The sequence below is a fragment of the Cebus imitator genome, unplaced genomic scaffold, assembly GCF_001604975.1.
Source record: "Cebus imitator isolate Cc_AM_T3 unplaced genomic scaffold, Cebus_imitator-1.0 Scaffold443, whole genome shotgun sequence".
Taxonomy (NCBI): domain Eukaryota; kingdom Metazoa; phylum Chordata; class Mammalia; order Primates; family Cebidae; genus Cebus; species Cebus imitator.
In genome coordinates, this window is record NW_016107758.1 from 303,257 (window position 1) to 309,263 (window position 6,007).

General features: G+C 47.9%; 1 pseudogene; it reads right to left on the reverse strand.

The window, feature by feature from the left end:
• Window positions 1–3,647: 3,647 nt before the first annotated feature.
• LOC108290765 lies at window positions 3,648–4,354 on the reverse strand (annotated as a pseudogene).
• Between the last annotated feature and the right edge of the window lie 1,653 nt (window positions 4,355–6,007).

The window sequence follows — 6,007 nt, forward strand, 5'->3', positions numbered from 1 at the left end:
GTAGAGATGGGGTTTCACCATGTTGACCGGGATGGTCTCGATCTCTTGACCTCGTGATCCACCCGCCTCAGCCTCCCAAAGTGCTGGGATTACAGGCGTGAGCCACCATGCCTGGCCACTTTTTGTTATTTAAAGTCAATTTTTAAAGATATTAAGCCAGGTGCTGTGACTCACACCTGCATGATCACCATGGGAGGCTGAGGCAGGAGGATGGTTTGAGCCCAGGAGGTCTAGGCTGCAGTGAGCCATGATCAACACTGTACTCTTGCCTGGGTGACAGAGACCCTGTCTGAAAAAACAATCTATGCCCCCCCGGTGAACTCTTCCCTAAACCCCAGTCAAATATTGAAAACCAGAAACAGTGTTGTTGCCACATTTAATTTTTATGTTCATTATAAAAATTCTGTTCAGACATGGTGGCTCATGCCTGTAATCCCAGCACTTTGACAGGCCAAGGCTGGTGGATCACCTGAGATCAGAAGTTCAAGACTAGCCTGGCCAACATGGTGAAATCCTGTCTCTACTTAAATACCAAAAAAATTAGCCAGGCATGACGGCAGTTGCCTGTAATCCCAGCTACTAGGGAGGCTGAGGCACAAGAATCGATTGAACCCAGCCCAAGATTGTGCCACTGCACTCCAGCCTTTGCAACAGAGTGAGACTCCATCTCAAAAAAAAGAAAAAAAAAATTGGCCTACACACACACACACACAGTTTCCTCTATTATAAACATTTTTCCTTACTGTGATACATTTGTTACAATTGATGAAACAATATGGATACATTGTTATTAACCAAAGTTCATAATTCACATAAGGGCTCACTCTACCCTGTGCATTCTTTTTTTTCTGCCTTGTGCATTATTATTATTTTTTGAGACAGCGTGTTGCCCTGTTGCCCAGGCTGGAGTGCAATGGTGTGATTTCAACTCACTGCAACCTCTGCCCCCCTGGTTCAAGAGATTCTCCTGCCTGAGTAGCCGGGACTACAGGCACCCAACACCACGCCTGGCTAATTTTTGTATTTGTAGTAGAGACAGGGTTTCACCATATTGACCAGGCTGGTCTCAAACTCCTGACCTCAGGTGATCCGCCCACCTCAGCCTCCCAAAGTGCTGGGATTACAGGCATAAGCCACTGTGCCTGGCGCCTTGTGTATTTTTGTATACTCTTATATGTTTTGATGAATGTATAGTGCCAGCTATCCCCCATTACATGCCATACAGGGTCGTTTCCTTGCCTAAAACTCCTGTGCTTCCCCTGCTCATCCCTCTCCCCCTCCCCTGAAGCCCCTGGCAACCGCTGATCGTTTTACTGTTTCTATAGTTTGCTTTTTTTCAGAATGTCATGTAATTGGAATCATACAATGAGTTTTTTCAGAATGACTTCTTTCACTCAGCAATATGCATTTAAGGTCCCAACATAGCTTTCCATGGCTTAATAGCTAATTCATGTTTAATTTGAAAAATATTCCAATGTCTGGATGTTTCACATTTTACCCATGTACTTATTGAAAGGCATCTTGGTTGCTTCCAATTTTTGGTTATTTTATTATTATTTTTTGAATCGGAGTCTCTCATTCTATTGCCCAGGCTGGAGTGCCAAGGTGCGATCTTGGCTCACTGCAACCTCAGCCTACTGTGTTCAAGTGATTCTCCTGCCTCACCCTCCCAAGTAGCTGGGATTACAGGTGCCTGCCACCACGCCCAGCTAATTTTTGTATTTTTAGAGCCAAGGTTTCACCATGCTGGCCAGGATGGTCTCAATCTCCTGGCCTTGTGATCCACCTGCCTTGGTCTCCCAAAGTGCTGGATTACAGGGGTGAGCCACCATGCCCAGCCTGTTTTTTATTTTATTTATTTATTTATTTATTTATTTATTAAAGATGGTGTTTTACCATGATGGCCAGGCTGATCTTGAACTCCTGACCTCAGGTGATCCACCCACCTTGGCCTCCCAAAGTGCTGGGATTACAGGCGTGAGCCACCGTACCCAGCCCTGTTTTGCGTTTTGAGACAGGATCTTACGCTGTCACCCAGGCTGGAGTGCACTGGTAAGATCACAGCTCGCTGCAGCCTCAACCTCCTGGGCTCAAGAGATCCACTCACCTTGGCCTCCCCAAATGCTGGGACTACAGGGCATAAGCTGCTGCACCTGACCTCACGTTTTTAGCTGAATACTCCTTGTGAACATCTGGCCCTGCTTTACTCACCCTGCTTCGTCCCATTGACTAGATCTGTTTCATTGTGGTGGTGTATCAGACTTTAGCAAGCTCCTTACAGATCTTCCTAATCTTTCAGTATCATAAATAATGTTCTAATGAACACGTTTATACATATAGCTGCATGTATCACCTCCTTATAGACTCCAAGAAACATTTTATTATATGTGATAGTGTGTCAGGGACTTCAGCTGCTCCACTGGGTGATTCTTCTGTCCGATGTGACAGAACAGAGATCACGGGGGTGGCTGGAAGGCTGGTTTCAGCTGGCGCGGTGGGCCAGAACACCCACATGTGGCCTCTCCAGCACAGCAGTCTCAGTAGCAGCAGGTCTCTCACAGAGAGTTCCAGGAGGCTGGGGTGGAGGCTGCAAGGCTCTTGTGACCTCACGTTAGTAGCCCCGAGACATCACCTCACTACATTCTACTCGTCAAGCAAGTCACTGGGGCCAACCCAGATTGAATGGGAGAAACATTTTACCCTCACCTAACACAGGGAGGAGGAGCAAGGATTGTGGCCATTGTTAATCTACCACACTGTCTTACTTGTTCTTCAGAATAAATTATTAGAAATGGTACTGCAGGCTCAGAGAGGACTGCACATTTTAAGTGCTGATACTTTTTTTTTTTTTTTTGAGATGGAGTTTCGCTCTTGTTACCCAGGCTGGAGTGCAATGGCGCGATCTCGGCTCACCGCAACCTCCGCCTCCTGGGTTCAGGCAATTCTCCTGCCTCAGCCTCCTGAGTAGCTGGGATTACAGGCACGCGCCACCACGCCCAGCTAATTTTTTGTAGTTTTAGTAGAGACGGGGTTTCACCATGTTGACCAGGATGGTCTCGATCTCTTGACCTCGTGATCCACCCGCCTCGGCCTCCCAAAGTGCTGGAATTACAGGCGTGAGCCACCGCGCCCGGCCTTTTTTTTTTTTTTTTTTAATAGAGATGGGGTTTCAATATGTTGGCCAGGCTGGTCTCAAACTCCTGACCTCAGGTGATCCGCCCACCTCGGCTTCCCAAAGTGCTAGGATTACAGGCGTGAGCCACTGTGCCTGGCCCCAGTGCTGATACTTTTTAATGATTTTTTTTTCTAAAATAGGTCCAAAATGAATTTATTTAATATAAATTACAAGGGCTGAACCAAGGCTTAATTTAAAAGACAAAAATAAGCCGGGCATGGTGGCTCATGCCTGTAATCCCAGCACTTTGGGAAGCCGAGGCAGGTGGATCACAAGGTCAAGAGATCAAGACCGGCCGGGTGTGGTGGCTCACACCTGTAATCCTAGCACTTTGAGAGGCCAAGGTGGGTGGATCACCTGAGGTCAGGGGTTCAAGACCAGCCTGGCCATCTTGGTGAAACCCCATCTTAAAGAAAAAAAAAAGAGATCGAGACCATCCTGGCCAACATGGTGAAACCTCGCCTCTGTTAAAAATACAAAACAAAAAGCAACAGGCTGGGCAGCCTGGGTCAGGGCCCTTGGCTGGTGGCCTGCTTTGAGCAGGTTGCTTGCAGGTGCTTCTTAAAAGCTGTGGGGTTTTTCCAGAGCTCGGCAGCATGCGTGTTCAAGGGACTATCGGTGTTGGGTTCTCCGAGCAGGCTCTGCATGGAGAGCAGAACGGTCCCGGCGTCACACAGGGCAGACCGCTTATCCTTCAGGATGTCAAGGCATATGTTCACCTGGGTGTCCACACTGGGGTGGTAGCAGGGCGTGAGGAACTTCACGTGGGCACATTGTAAGGGTAGCCACTGCGGAACTCTAGCCAGAGCTTAAACCTCAGGTCTTCATATACTGTTCCAGCTGCTCCATGGATGGTCCCTACCCATTTGAAACAGTTGTCTGATTCAGGGAAGGCAGAAATTCCTTTATTGCCAAACATCATGAGATTCATCAGTTCCTGCTGTGGCCTTTTGCCCATGGGACCCCTGGTGGCGCCCCACTTGGCTCAGCTTGTCTCCTTGGCCCCTTTATGGGCAGTGACGACACTACTGGAGGCTGTGTTGCGGTTTTGGGAGGCCATCCAGGCAGTGCTGGCAGAGAGACAGGAACCCGGAGAACATGACTGCAACTGCCTAAGTGCTGATACTTTTAAAAAATTTTTTAAATTTATTTTTATTTAAAAAAATTTTTTTTTTTTTTTTTTTGGGACGGAGTTTCGCTCACGTTACCCAGGCTGGAGTGCCAAGGTGCGATCTTGGCTCACTGCAACCTCAGCCTACTGTGTTCAAGTGATTCTCCTGCCTCACCCTCCCAAGTAGCTGGGATTACAGGTGCCTGCCACCACGCCCAGCTAATTTTTGTATTTTTAGAGCCAAGGTTTCACCATGCTGGCCAGGATGGTCTCAATCTCCTGGCCTTGTGATCCACCTGCCTTGGTCTCCCAAAGTGCTGGATTACAGGGGTGAGCCACCATGCCCAGCCTGTTTTTTATTTTATTTATTTATTTATTTATTTATTTATTAAAGATGGTGTTTTACCATGATGGCCAGGCTGATCTTGAACTCCTGACCTCAGGTGATCCACCCACCTTGGCCTCCCAAAGTGCTGGGATTACAGGCGTGAGCCACCGTACCCAGCCCTGTTTTGCGTTTTGAGACAGGATCTTACGCTGTCACCCAGGCTGGAGTGCACTGGTAAGATCACAGCTCGCTGCAGCCTCAACCTCCTGGGCTCAAGAGATCCACTCACCTTGGCCTCCCCAAATGCTGGGACTACAGGGCATAAGCTGCTGCACCTGACCTCACGTTTTTAGCTGAATACTCCTTGTGAACATCTGGCCCTGCTTTACTCACCCTGCTTCGTCCCATTGACTAGATCTGTTTCATTGTGGTGGTGTATCAGACTTTAGCAAGCTCCTTACAGATCTTCCTAATCTTTCAGTATCATAAATAATGTTCTAATGAACACGTTTATACATATAGCTGCATGTATCACCTCCTTATAGACTCCAAGAAACATTTTATTATATGTGATAGTGTGTCAGGGACTTCAGCTGCTCCACTGGGTGATTCTTCTGTCCGATGTGACAGAACAGAGATCACGGGGGTGGCTGGAAGGCTGGTTTCAGCTGGCGCGGTGGGCCAGAACACCCACATGTGGCCTCTCCAGCACAGCAGTCTCAGTAGCAGCAGGTCTCTCACAGAGAGTTCCAGGAGGCTGGGGTGGAGGCTGCAAGGCTCTTGTGACCTCACGTTAGTAGCCCCGAGACATCACCTCACTACATTCTACTCGTCAAGCAAGTCACTGGGGCCAACCCAGATTGAATGGGAGAAACATTTTACCCTCACCTAACACAGGGAGGAGGAGCAAGGATTGTGGCCATTGTTAATCTACCACACTGTCTTACTTGTTCTTCAGAATAAATTATTAGAAATGGTACTGCAGGCTCAGAGAGGACTGCACATTTTAAGTGCTGATACTTTTTTTTTTTTTTTTGAGATGGAGTTTNTATTTTTAGTAGAGACGGGGTTTCACCATGTTGACCAGGATGATCTCAATCTCTTGACCTTGTGATCCACCCGCCTCGGCCTCCCAAAGTGCTGGGATTACAGGCGTGAGCCACCGCGCCTGGCTAAAAAAAAAAATTTAAGACAAGGTTTCACCTTGTTGGTCAGGCTGGTTTCGAACTCCTGACCTCAGGTAATCCACCCGCCTTGGCTTCCCGAAGTGCTGGGATTACACACGTGAGCCACCGCGCCTGGCCAGTGCTGATACTTTTTAATGAATTGCCCAAACGGAAAGATATACCGACTGGCATGGCCACGGGTTGTGTTTTCCATAGTTTGACCAACT